At 42.0% G+C, this 15,222-nt stretch overlaps 1 protein-coding gene across 1 annotated transcript in view; it reads left to right on the top strand.

Moving 5' to 3' along the window:
- Positions 1 to 15,222, top strand: part of LOC131693607 (sex peptide receptor) — a 273,633-nt gene that overhangs the window by 86,750 nt on the left and 171,661 nt on the right. The window lies entirely within an intron of this gene.

Below are 15,222 nucleotides of genomic sequence, written 5' to 3'. Positions count from 1 at the left end.
CATATACTGTGGTACCACCCGAAAACAAATTCCCATACCATGAAAATGGCGTTCTCATTCCGCGTTGGTGGAGATGTTCTATAATACGGTGCCGGTTCTAGACCGTGTTAAATGGGTTATTCGATATTGTAAATTGAGTTATCGCTTTACTGATTGAATACAGATAACGTTTGCCGAAGGGGATTCAATCGGATGGCTGTGTGGATGTTTTGTTTAACGATTATATTCCAGCGAGGACCTGCTTTGTATCCTATTGTATGACACAACCAATAGCAGGATTCTGCTTTTTATTCCATCCAGATGAAGTCTTTTAAAAATTTAATCATTTTGAAAATTTACCTATTAATCTTACAAAAGCTAATGCGTCTCCATCGCAGTTAGCGTTATGGAGACGCATCAGCTTGGATGCATACTTTGTGATGAAGTTAAATTAAATAAATTAAATTTGTAATGATCTTAAAATGTGCATTACCTTGATTAAAATTCATCTCTCACCGACCGGCAGTTATTTTTTCTCTCTCTGAAGGTTAAAGATATAGCTGCAACCGCCTGTTACGGTTCTGCCTGTCCATTCATTTCGTTCAGCGTAGTTTCACTTCCTGAATGAAAAATAATATTTTTGTTTCGGGCGCATAATTGGTATAAGGAAAATATTTGGTTAAATTATATATAGGATTTGAAAAATAACATAAAATGATCTCACGAACGTTTCGCTGATGATGGGTGCTCATTGGGGTACCGATTAAAATGGTCAATCTGAATTTTCAAAACGGCTACTGTGCAAAAGCTTCAATACCAGGAATAATGCAAAGTTTGAGCTAAATCGGACTTCAGTGTGAACTGTGGATATTATCATACATCATAGTACAATTTTGTCATACATTTTTATTATTATTTATTTAATTTTTAACCTCAGTGGTCATTCACGCTCAGGTTTTTCAAATTGGGGGTGTACGACGGAATCAAATTTCATCCCTTTCAAATTGCTGTAATTTTTTTTTCATTTGGTTGTTTCTATTGAAGTTTTGGATGAAATTAGTTCAATGTGCATTGTTTACATCGTATAAGTTTTAACATCAGCGACATAACCAATTTTCGCGCGCATATCTATAAAACCCGTATCACTTCCATCGTACCATTACACAGTGGTTTTGTTGCCAAAAACACGCGTAAAATTATTCACGTGAAAACGGTAAAGCGTACAGCAATGATTTGTTTATTTTGTTTATTTGTTTAATACATCAACAGGCATATCAAAGCCCCAATGATGTTGGACTTAATGCTAATCTTATTTCTAACAATCAAGTACACAAGAACAATAGTCATACAATAATTAAAAACAAAGAATAAAAATGTCAAGTGTTGTTAGCTAATTGATTAAACAGTCTGGAAAAACGTATACGCAGAGTTTTGTCGAGAAACGTTGAAATCGAATGCTGAAGCTGCCTGGTTAAAAATTCGCTGCAGACCAGTGATGGCTCCATACATACTATAGTTAGTGCGTCGGAATGGTAATCTGAACATAATGTTGTTGCGTAGTACTCGAGGTGCGACGTTTATGTTGATTTGTTCCAAAATAGCTGGGGCATCTATACGACCTTGCAGAGTGTCAGCGATGAACAAAGCTCTTGCAGTATTCCTTCGAACATGTAGGGGCTCTAGTTCAATTAGCTGACACCGGTTTTCATAGCGTGGTAGTCGGGAAGGATCTCTCCACGGCAATCTACGAAGCGCGAAACGTAAAAAGCGACGCTGAACGGACTCTATTCTCTCAACGCCGTTATTGTAGTTTGGACTCCAAACTTCAGAGCAATATTCTAGTATTGATCGCGATAAAGAACAGTAGAGCTATTTGAGACAATAGATATCTGTAAAATTTTTGGCTATTCTGAAGATGCATCCCAGGGCTCAAGATGCTTTACCAACTGCATAAGAGACGTGTTGCTTAAACGTAAGTTGAGAATCCAGAATCACTCCCAGATCTTTAACGTGACTGACGCGTTCAATGTCTATTTCTAGTAGACGGTAGTTAAAATGAATCGAATCCCTTTTCCGTGAAAACGATATAACCGAACACTTCTTCGGGATCACGCACATGCGGCTCGTATTACCCCAATCAGCAAAGACATCAAGCTGCTGTTGGAGTAATCTGCAATCTTCAATTGAACGAATCAGTCGAAATATCTTGAGGGCATCTGCGAAGGATAATCGTGGAGTCTTCAGAACTAGATGTACATCATTGTAGTATAGCAGAAACATCAATGGTCCCAAGTGGCTTCCTTGAGGTATTCCTGACGTAAAAATGAAAGTGGGAGCCTGAGAGTCTCCTATGACGACCACTATCTCTCGGTCTGTGAGGTAGGATCGAAACAGCTGCAAAACACTACCATTTATTCCAAATCTCTCCATTTTTGCGATTGCGATATCGTGATTTATCTTATCGAAAACTGCAGATAAGTCGGTGTAAACAACGTCGGTTTGAGCAGGATGTTCCATACTCTCTGTTATGTAGGATGTTAAACACAGCAGGTTAGACGCAGTTGACCGTCCGGACGTGAAGCCGTGTTGATTGTCACTTAGGTACTGCTTACAATGAGCCTGAAGAGGTTCCAAAATCACCAGCTCAAACAACTTCGAAACAGCGCTCAATGAAGTTATTCCACGGTAATTATTGACGTCTCGCTCATTACCCTTCTTGTGGACTGGGAACCTGTCCGCGTATTTCCAGCAAGATGGAAAAACTCCTCTAGCAATACATGCTCGAAAGATGTGAAGAAGCGGAGTAATCAAAGTTTCAATATGCCTTTTCAAGATAACAGAGGGGAACCCGTCGGGTCCCGGATTGAAAGATGACTTAAGCCGAGAGGAAGCTCTGATAATCATCGTTGCGTCGACATCGATATCACTCATAGTTTGACCCACAAGTGGAGCTTTGCTAGCAGCGAGTTCGATTTGCTCAATGGTTAGTGCCTCATCTGTGAATACATTCGCGAAAAAGTGCACATATGTCTCGAGATGTGGTAGCTGTGTTACCATTGAAAGTCATAGACGACGGCAGTCCAGATTCCTTGCGCTGCTCGTTCACGTATTCCCAGAATCGTTTAGGATGCGACTTAAGATCGCGCTGAATATTTTGCTGATATCGAAAGAAAGAGTGTTGACTGGCTCGTTTATAAGCGTGGTTGAGACTAACGTAATAGTTTCTGAGTGGTATTGTGCGATATTTGGTAAATCTCCACAGGGCAGCTCTTTTGATGGATTTGAGCCGTCGTAGCGTACTCGTTAGCCATGGAGGGCCGGCTTGTCGATGGTGAACTTTCTTCGGAACGTGCCTGTCAATAACGTATCCGTTGGAAAATGTTTGAACTGCGGTTTCGACTTCTTCGGGGTCTAGAATATTTTCCCAACCGATGGTGGAAAGAAAGTCTGCGATACTTTGATGGTTAGCTTTACGAAAATCGTAGAAGACGGAGGGCGGTGAAATATCGAAGTCACAGTGCACCACAGTGCTATCAATCTTGGCGATCAATGGAGGATGATGCGCTGCTAGTTTTATTAGAGGGAAGGGAGCCATCACTATTGATGTGGCGGAGACCTGATCGCTGACAAAACAAAAGTCGAGGTGGCGGCTATTCTCATTGGCAATATGATTAATTTGTAGTAATGTGGCTGGGCTATAGCTGTCAAGTAGTCTCACTGCACCTGGGTGGAAAACGGAATGGTCGGAATCCGGATAAAGAAATTCATTGCGGGAAGATTTCCATGAAATGCTAGGAAGGTTAAAATCTCCTACCACCATGATCTCATCAACTGCATTAGCATATTCGAGGATCGTAAAAACCGAACTGCAGTGTGCTTCGACATATTCGATGTTACGAGCGCGATCGGGTGGAACATACAAAGCACACAGGTACAACTTACGGTCCGCAAGCTCGATAATCGTCCAAACCTGCTCAAGGCAAACCCAAGAAATGTTCTCGACAGCTCTTGCCTTCAAGCAGGAATTAACTGCCACTGATACGCCACCTCCGGTGGATTTTCGGCTGTTGTTCGGGTTTCGGTCACAACGAAACACCTCGTAGCCGGTTCCGAACACCTGACTGGAAAGTGTGTCATCGTTCAACCACGTTTCCACGAGGACAATGATGTCAAAACTCTTATCAGAGACTGCAAGACGATATTGTTCAACGGTTGAGTTGATTCCACCAACATTTTGGTAGTATAACAGCAGCTTGTCCTGTCGTTGACCAAAGCTGGAAATCGAAGAGCATTGAGGCAAGGAAGAGTTCGCAGATGCATTGTACTTGCCTGTAGTAGGTTTGCGGAAGACCCCTTGTCCCAACTCCACCACAGGACCGGGACGGCTGCTGGTCGCTGGCAGGAAGGGCTCGACTGTGGTGGGGGGACTAAGGGCTTCCTCACGACTGGTGGCAAGTGTGCGTCCCGGTGACCGAAGAAACGATATTTCGTGAAATGCAGCTGGACTATGTTCCTCTTGTAAACAACTGCGGGTCGCTGACATGAAATACGGCATCTGGTTCTGATGCTGGCAATGTGCTGATGCTGATACTGATAATGTGCTGGTAATTAACGAAGAACTGGAATCGGGGAACATTTCAGCGCTTAAATTATTCAAAATAAATGGATACTTGCCGCAGTAGGAAGTTTGGAAGACCCTTTCTCCACTACCACACACAGGACCGATGATGATGTCTTCTAAGATGTTTTATAAATAGCCAAGACCTTCATTTTGGTGATATTGTTATAATGATTAATTCCCCTTGAAGTGAGATAATTGCCACAATTTTTTTCAAAGCATGAAAAATAGGTCGAAGTCTTTAGAAATGTTAAAGAATTTCTTTTTTTCGAACATCTTTACTGATACCAAAAATCTCTATTTATAGTACACTTGAAGTTATTGACCCTTAAAAACGTTTTTTAACATAACTTCTTAAATATCGTAGAGAGAGCTTCAGCATGTTCCAGAAAGTTGTTGGTCTTATTAAGATACATTTCTTTCAAGAAGATCATCGGTCTATCTCTTACGACTTTAACTTTTCAACAGACGAAAATGGACAGCCAACTCTAGTCGCAATTAGAAATGCTGCATTAACACTATAAAACTCAAAAATGTTCACTTGTCTTTCGTTGTCTCCAATAGAATTAAAAATGATTCGAAAAAAACTATTCCTCAATATTTTCTAAAATAATCGAGAAGTGAAAAATGATGCGTTTAAAAAAATTATGTATGATGACAATTAAAATAACTTCATAGAATATATGAAACCAGTAGGAATAATAATTGAAAAGATATTGTTGGAGCAACGAAGAGAAGAGTAGTTTAGGGACGCGACATGATCGCCTAAAAGCTACTAAGGCGATACCTAGCAGCCACAGAAGACCAAGCGCAGAGTGCTGTGGTGAATATAGCTTCGGCTTATCATTCTCTCGATCCTCTCTTGCTCTCGTTATCACCGATCACTGATCGTAGGCTAGGTAGTACGGGATATAGGATATACATTTTAGTCGTTACCACATTATCAACGAGTCAAGTACAATAAAACCAGTGCATGCAAATATTAATAAAGCAGGTTCAGTTCAATAAAGTCCGTAGTTTAAAGTCACACGCGAGTTTCTATCTACAAAATCGACGAAAAGTGAACCAGTGCGGAGTGTCATCAACATTTGGTCCTTCGAGCCGGATTCGAGAAACCGCGTGGAGAAACCTGGGCTGCATCAAAGGTTCACCATTGTTTGGTGCAAGCGACAATTAATCAGTCGAATTCTGCGACGGAAGGTTGCTGCTGTTGCTGTTGCTGGAGCGTCGGGAAACTTTGCTGCTGGACCAGGGCGATTTGCGCTGAAACCGCCGAGAATCGGCTCTTACAAGACGCCATCGAGGACAGGGACAAAAGGCTAAGTAACACAAAGGCGGTATGTCTATGGCGCGGTGCTGAATTGCATGGTCAGACCGCCATTGCAAATAATAAATTGATGCCTCGTGCATGCATGGTTTACAATAAAATTGTGATGTTCAATCTTTGTCGTCTTTGCTAAATTATAAATTGAGCCTTGGGTTATGTTTCGAGACTTTCGGATCGCTTAACCAATTTGTACTGGAACAGTGTAGTTAGGTCGTAAGTTCTATTATATCGCTGGGTTGATTGCTAACTTCGAGCAAGGTCAAATAAGTCTTATTGGTACTGTTGAGGTGGTGCAGTGAGTGAATGATAAAAACTAAACGCATCCAAAATGCCGAGGGACGATCTAAGAATTCTGCTGAAGCAGGAGCGTACATTACGGAGCTCGGTAGACAATTTTAAATTATTTATCACCAACTACCGAGAAAACCGTGATCGAAGCTCACTAGAAATGCGAATCGCCAAGTTAGATCAGATTTACGATAAGTTTCTGGATGTAAGGATGCGTATTGAGGTACTGACTGACAAAGAGGAGGATGACTTTGCGGAGTCTGTTGAAACGGAGGAGGAACGGAAATCGCTGCGTATCTCAATTACAGAAAAACGAGAGCAGGATAATGTAAAGGTTATTAGAGATTTTGAAAATAAGTACTATTCTTTAAAGCAATTATTGTTAACGTTAGCAGTTCCAGCAGGTAGTAGTTGCGATGTCGTGACAACACAATTTCGAGTGTCATCGATTCCTGAAGCACAACTTCGAGTAAAACTTCCTGAACTCAAGTTACCGATATTCAGTGGTAAGTTGCGCGAGTGGATAACCTTTCGTGACTCATTCGTCAGCATGATCCACGACAACGAGCATTTATCTACAATCGATAAATTCACGTACTTACGGACATCCTTAACCAGCGACGCACTGAGAGAAATTTCTTCCATCGAACTTACAGTTGCAAATTATTCCATCGCTTGGAACAGTTTACAAAGGACCTACGAAAACAAGAAACTCATCGCCAAGTCTTACTTAGATGCTTTATTCGCCGTGAAGCCAATGGATAAAGAATCGTACGAACAGCTTAATCGCGTGGTTGGTGAATTCGAAACCAATCTCATGATGCTCCAGAAGATTGGGGAAGACACTGATGGAATGAGTACCATTTTGCAGCATATGGTGTGCCAGCGACTCGATTCGAACATTTTGCGGAGCTGGGAGAATCATCATACAGGAATCTCATCGATTTTCTTAAGGATCAGTGCATGGTACTTCGTAGCATTGGGCTCGGGAGATCAAATCAAGTAGAATCCAGAAAACCAGTTCGTCTTCCCACACTGAGTCACATTGGTGCTCAACCATCTGCGTCGTGTCCTTTCTGTGAAGATCAGGTGCATTCCGCATTCAAATGCAACAAATTCACAAGGCTGAAAGTGACCGATCGAGTAGATGAAGCGAAACGTAAGTCGCTTTGTCTTAATTGTTTATCACCGGGACATATAGCGAGATTTTGCTCAAAAGGATCGTGTCACACATGTGGGAGAAGCCATCACACCCTCCTGCACTCAGGCAACCCCTCAAACACACAGTCAAAACCAAATCAGAATCAACAACCGCAAACAGGAAAGAAGATTCAAACGCCCAACCCGCTACCACAGCAGAGTCAAGAAAACCCTCAGATTCAAGGTTCGTTAGCATCTACTCAGCAACCTGCTCGAAAAACAAATTCAGCAGCGAGTAACACTCAGCCACAAACGTCGAGCACCACAGACTACCCTTCCACTAGCCATACTACAGTCCTCTCGTCCAATATGCAAACAGTTCCAAATACAGTTCTCTTGTCCACTGTTCTCATCAACATCAGCGACGGTCGTAGAAATACCACCGTTGCTCGAGCTTTGCTAGATTCTGGATCACAACTTTGTTTTATGTCTGAAAACCTTGTTCAGAATCTCAATTTTCAACGTCGTCGCGAATGCTTGCCTATCAAGGGCATTGGTCAAGCTAGCACCTGTTCCAAGCAATCAGTAACCGCTTGGATTCGTTCTCGTGTGTCTCATTACACCATGCCATTGCAGTTCTTTGTATTGACAAAGGTAACTGCTGATCTCCCAACAAGAAAACTCGACGTCAGCAAATGGAAATTCCCCAGCGGGATCGTGTTAGCAGATCCAGAATTCTTCAATCCGAGCACGATAGACATCATCATTGGAGCGGAGATTTTCTACGATCTTCTAATCGAAGGGCAGCACAAGCTAGACGAGGAAGGACCAACTCTTCAAAATACACAACTAGGCTGGGTTGTGTCGGGAAGTGTCTCCAAGGGTCGCAGCATCGATTCCACCATGGCCGTTGTTTCCTGCTCTGAGGAGAGGTTGGATGACTTACTCACGCGATTTTGGGATTTAGAATCGTGTCGGACAAAGGGCACAATGTCAGTAGAGGAAACCCTTTGTGAAAAGATGTACGATGAAATGACAACGAGAGACACTTCGGGAACATTCATCGTAACCCTTCCGAAAAAGCAATATCTAATCGACCGTCTTGGAGAGTCCCGTTCAATTGCGCTTCGAAGATTCGTGTCTCTAGAACGACGATTGAACGCCAACCCTTCTTTAAAACAAACTTACAGTGAATTCATCCATGAATATTTGGATCTAAAACACATGCGTGAAGCTCAAGTACAGCCAAATGAAGTAGAGTCATCACCCTTTCCATACTACATGCCACATCATGCTGTTTTACGACCTGACAGCAGTACTACCAAACTTCGTGTAGTCTTTAACGCATCCTGTTCCACAATGTCAGGCGTGTCTCTCAATGATGCCTTAATGGTAGGACCAGTTGTTCAAGAAGACCTACTTTCTACGGTAATCCGTTTCCGTATCCACAAGTTTGCCATCGTGGCTGACATAGCCAAAATGTATAGGATGGTCAACATCGCTTCGAATGATCATCGATTCCAAAGGATATTGTGGAGAGACTCCCCATCTGAGCCAATTCGGACATTCGAACTCACGACCGTCACCTACGGGACATCATCGGCACCATATCTGGCCACCAAGTGCCTCCAGCGCCTAGCAGAAAACGGAGCTGAATTACATCCGACAGCTTCGAAGATTTTGCTGAAGGACTTCTATGTTGACGATATGCTGTCTGGAGCAGAAAGCGTAGAAGATGGCATCAAAATATACGGTGAAATGAATGAACTTCTGCATCCTGCGGGATTCACTCTCAGAAAATGGAGTTCGAACAGCTCTGAAATATTGGCAGCCATTCCTGAAATTCTTAAGGACGATCGTACGTCCCTGGAACTGGACTCCTCGAAATCGACTATTAAAACCCTAGGGCTTTCGTGGGAACCCAGCTCGGACTATTTTCGATTCTCTGTGCCTCAGTGGAACGATTCTACTGAGATCAACAAGCGCATCATTTTGTCCGATTTTGCCCGCCTTTTCGATCCTCTCGGACTGGTAGGGTCAGTAGTAGTCCAAGCCAAGATATTTCTCCAGGATCTCTGGAAACAGAAATGTTCCTGGACAGAAACACTCTGCGAGGAACTTCAGCACTGGTGGCTGGAATTTCGACGCAACTTGATTGGACTTTCCACCCTCAAGGTACCTCGTTGGCTCGCTTTTGGCAATGATACGATTTCAGCAGAAATTCATGGGTTTTGTGACGCATCAGAAAAGGCGTACGGAGCATGCATCTATCTTCGATGCACGACGTACGATGGTCTTGTATCGGTCAGGCTAATCACCGCAAAGTCCAGAGTTGCTCCACTTGACGATGTTCAACGCACAAAAAAGAAGATGACTATTCCGCGTTTGGAGCTGTCATCTGCCCTTGTTCTAAGTCATCTATATGAAAAGGTGGTCAACAGTCTTGGCATCTCAGCTCAACCGTTCTTTTGGACAGACTCTACCATTGTCAAATGCTGGTTAGCCTCGTCGCCATCCCGATGGCAAGCATTTGTGGCGAACAGAGTGTCGGAGATCCAACATTTGACTCGATCTGGTGTTTGGAACCACATTGCCGGATCCGAAAATCCCGCAGACGTCATATCACGCGGAATGACACCCGATCAGCTAGCAGAATATCGTGTATGGTGGGATGGGCCTGAATGGTTACTCCGGCCAAGAAGGGTGTGGCCCATGACAGCACTAACAGACGTCAGAGAGGTTGATCAAACGCTACTGGAGGAGAAGCCCGTTGTCGCTACGCCAGTTCAACATCATCAACCAAATGAAATCTTCAAGCTACGATCAACATTAACAGCGCTAATTCGAATTGCAGCTCTGTGCCGAAGATTTGCTTTTAACTGTAGAAACTTCGATAATAGGAAAACAGGATACTTGTCATTCCAAGAACGAGAGGAAACCTTGTTGCAACTCGTAAAACTTGCACAGAAGGAAAGCTTTGGAGAAGAGATTACGCAGCTCTCGTTAAAAGGCGAAGTTAACTCATCATCTCGTCTAATTTCGCTTCGTCCAAAATTGACGGCAGGAATAGTCGTCGTAGGTGGAAGGCTGGAAAACGCACTCGTTTCCCCTAGCAGAAAACATCCAATGATTTTGGATAATCGTCATCCACTTACTCTTCTCATTGCTAATCACTATCATCTTATATATCTACACGCTGGTCAACAACTTTTGATTGCCAGCATACGAGAACGGTTTTGGCCTCTTCATTTGAGGAGTTTATGCAGAAAGGTGGTACGAAACTGCGTGCGCTGTTTCCGCACACGGCCAAGGCTTCAAGAACAAGTCATGGGCGACTTGCCACCAGAACGAGTATGTCCGGCCCCTCCATTTACCCGAGTAGGCGTAGACTATTGTGGTCCCTTCAAAATTCGCTTTCCACACCGCAAGACTGATGTTCGAATTTGCTACGTGGTAATCTTTATTTGTCTAGTCACTAAGGCTATTCATCTTGAGATGGTATCCGACCAAACAACAGATGGCTTCATAGCAGCTCTTCGCCGTTTAGTTGCTCGACGAGGACGACCAGAGATCGTGATGTGTGACAACGCCAGATATTTTGTGGGAGCAAAAAGAGAATTGGATCAACTCCGTCGATTATTCAACTCACAGGCATTCACGAATTCGATTCCCCAAGCTGCAGCGAGTGAAGGTATCAACTTCAAGTTTATTCCACCCCGGTCTCCCAACTTCGGAGGCCTATGGGAAGCAGCGGTTAAGCCCATGAAATATCATCTGAAGCGAACACTCGGGACTGATATTGTTACACCGGACGAGTTCTATACATTACTAACCCAGATCGAAGCATGTCTAAACAGTCGTCCATTGACCCCTGTTAGCAACGACCCCACGGATTTGGAGGTACTCACCCCGGGACACTTCCTTGTTCATCGTCCGATGTCAGCTATACTAGAGCCTTCGTTGGAAGCTCTGCGAGAAAATACCTTGTCGAGATGGCAAAGAGTCCAGAGATACCTGCAAACCATTTGGAAAAAGTGGTCCACATCGTACTTATCAAATTTACAAAATCGCACAAAATGGACCACACAGCAAAACAATCTTACCGAAGGGATGATGGTCTTGGTAAAGGACGATAACCAACCACCACTGCGATGGTCCCTTGGACGAATTGTCAACGCACATACTGGAGACGATGTAAAGGTTCGAGTTGTGGTAGTTAAAACCAAGGACGGACTGTTCACAAGGGCCATTTCGAAAATTTGTGTCTTGCCAATACAGGACAACGAATCACTAACTGCTAACAATCAAAGGACGCAATAGTTCTTTCAAGGAAGGCGCAACGCGCCCGCGGAGGCCACCCGGTCTCCGCACTCCAGTTAAGTAATTTTTGTTAAATGTTCTACCAAAAAGTTAAAGGAATGTCCATCTCCCATAGCTTCGTCCGCATCCGCCGACGGTCGCTGACCGTCGCATCAAATATGCCATCCACACATACACTCATCGCACCAAAGAAGACCACAAACATTGTCACGCGTTTTGGTCGAATTCAAATCCAGAGTTGCCGTTAAATTATTATATATACAAGGCGACTAGTTTCCAGTGGAGGTTGAGGAACCTCCACGCGCAGTTACGTAACGATATCATTCGCTATACTTTGAGAAAGCAACACTCTCATTTATTGATAGGACCACTTCAAGAACGAGACGAACGGGAGACGCTATTCAGAAACCTTCAGAACTATTGGACGAACAAGCAGTACGAGGCCATCTATTGTCATCAGAATCACCCTAGTGTAACGTTCGCATGGGATATGCTGAACGCAACGTCAGCGGCGCAATGCGCGCCTGCGGTGGCGCATAGCCACCGCTTCAGGGAAGTCGTTTTGTTTCATTTTATTATTGAGTAAAAAATCGCCTCTCATCTGATTCCAGAGATATGGTCCGTTGGGTGCCTCATCCGAGGCTTGAGCTGAATCGTCTCATGAGAACATCAACTACACATACAGTCCACCATCAACAGGTTCCAATATGATTTGAGCATCAAGGAAGGAAGTAAATATCAGTCTAATCGTCATCATTCAAACGCCGACTCGTCATCGTTCAAATGAAATTTTTGCGGATAAGATCGTGTTCTCAACGTTCACGTATTTAAGGCGGTACAATACCTACAGCGTTAGAATTTATGTATGAACTGTGCAGAATTAGATATACAAAAATCACTCATTGTTAGATCATAAGACAAATTATTATTGTACTAAATAGTTCAGTTGAAATTGTTGGTCATTTCAAGGCGGCCGGTGATATTGGAGCAACGAAGAGAAGAGTAGTTTAGGGACGCGACATGATCGCCTAAAAGCTACTAAGGCGATACCTAGCAGCCACAGAAGACCAAGCGCAGAGTGCTGTGGTGAATATAGCTTCGGCTTATCATTCTCTCGATCCTCTCTTGCTCTCGTTATCACCGATCACTGATCGTAGGCTAGGTAGTACGGGATATAGGATATACATTTTAGTCGTTACCACATTATCAACGAGTCAAGTACAATAAAACCAGTGCATGCAAATATTAATAAAGCAGGTTCAGTTCAATAAAGTCCGTAGTTTAAAGTCACACGCGAGTTTCTATCTACAAAATCGACGAAAAGTGAACCAGTGCGGAGTGTCATCAACAGATATACTAAAATACATTTAACGACATTAAACTAGCTAGAGATTACTAGGTAGGGAAAGTTATGAAAATTAGAGCCACTGTACTCAAGTGAGAGCAAGGATGTGTAGCATACAGATCAGAAAACTAGAAGTGACAGGGTTATTGGAACAGGCTTAAGGGGTTATATATGTCGAGATGCGGGAAAAAAGGGAAAAGTTTGAATCTTTATAAATTTAAGCCATATTTTTATGCGTAGCGTAGTACAATGTCCAATTTGCAAAATCCACTTGAGAAAATAAAAAAATATTGATAATTGTCGAAGCATAGCAATTTCCGCAAAACGCGTTTTTTTTCAAAGACTATGTGACTACGATTCCAGTCCAACAGCTCAACAGAAACCATCAAACTAAAAAAAAACATTAGTATATGTACCTGTGGTGTCCTTGAACGATCGATTAAAAAAATTCTTCTTTTTGGAAACGGGGACGATTTTTCCAAAAAAAATCACTATTTTCACCTGAAAAAAATTATTAAAGGATTCATAACAATAATATGAAAATTTTGACGAAAAAAAATGGAATCATTCAAGGACACGGCAGTCAAATTACGAACAAATAAAAAAAAAGTTTTGAGATCGGTTGAAAACTTTTCCGGCAATCTTAGGCACCGCAAAGACGCTTTTGGGAAACATGATTTCGAGATAATCGCGTTCAAAGTTTCAAGTATAGGCAACACCTCCATAAGAGAGCAAGATGAATAACGCTATAACTTTGCCCCCACTGCTCCGATCTCTATAAAAATTTAAGATAACATTCTTAAGAACCTGAGCTATACGATAGAAGAATAAAAAAAAATCGATTTTTTGGCCGACCTCAACATATCTTACGGGCTTAACTTTTGTCTTCTGCTGATGAGGGTCGAGCTTAAGCAGCATAACTACGAATCACCCGAGATCACCAGCATGTCTCCTGGCACAGACAGACTTTTCCATCATACCGTGAGAACCGACAAAAGAAAAGCCACGCAAGATATCCACTGAAGAAAACCTGTCGGCGATTAGCATCAATCAATGATGATTTCTGCTGTTCATCTCTATTTGCCTTCCGAATGCCGGGTGATTTGTAGGTATGCTGCCTAAGCTCGACCCTCATCAGCAGAAGACAAAAGTTAAGCCTGTAAGATATTAAGCCTGCCACTTATAGTTTTCCGATCCGTATACTTCACATCCTTACTCTAACTTGAGTACTATTGCTCTAATTTTCATAACTTACCCTACCCAGTAATCTCTAGCTAATTTAATGTCATCAAAATGTAAAAAAGAAAATGTGTTAGTCATAGTCGTCGAAATAAAAAGGAAAAAGGATATTCTCAAAAAATATTTTTTTTTGGGACATCCAAATATAACGAGCTATAACTTCTTAAGCATTACAAGAAGAGACTTCATTTCTTCTACCGAAAAAAATGTGTTGAAAAATCTCACTTATAGGATGATTAATCACAAAAATCATAGCAGCAAATGACAGACCTTGCAATATTTGATAAGTAGCCCGAAAACACTATTTACGTAAACTCAACCATTTCCACGCTAACAACCAATCACCATTTGAAAGACTTTATTTTTCAAAAATTGCAAAATAATTTAGAAAATACCATAGATAAGCCGTTGTTGTAATATAGAAAGGTGTCCATTTTGATAATTCAAACCATTTTGCGGATCATACCGAACTTGTCAGAATGATATTTAAAAGTTACAGTGATGAATTAGCTTTAAAGGGTTCATCCACAAACAACCAGCAATAATATTGAAGATATTAAAGATGAAGACTTTGTGTCTTCAGCAAAGTTGTTAGCAAAAGCTTACTCTACAATTTTGCTAAAGACATAATTTTTGATATATGCACTTGCAAGAAAGTTGGTATGTATATCTCACTTTTAGGGAGATTAATCATCAAAATAACAACACCATATGAAAGGGCTTGTAATGTTCACAAATTTCTCCGAAGACATCATTGACCCAAATCTAACGATTTAGGCGTAATTAATAATAGATGGCACGATTTTGAAGAGAAAAAAACACTGTGCATTAGTAAGAAGCTGGGTATGGTCCAATCTACACACCAAAAAAATCTGAATTTTATCGTTGACGTAATTGCAAACATGACACAATTCAACAAACCGTAATTTACGAAACGACAGAACATTACCGTGTTCCATTTAATTT

The sequence above is a fragment of the Topomyia yanbarensis genome, chromosome 3, assembly GCF_030247195.1.
Source record: "Topomyia yanbarensis strain Yona2022 chromosome 3, ASM3024719v1, whole genome shotgun sequence".
NCBI lineage: Eukaryota > Metazoa > Arthropoda > Insecta > Diptera > Culicidae > Topomyia > Topomyia yanbarensis.
This window is presented reverse-complemented; position numbering and strand designations above follow the sequence as displayed.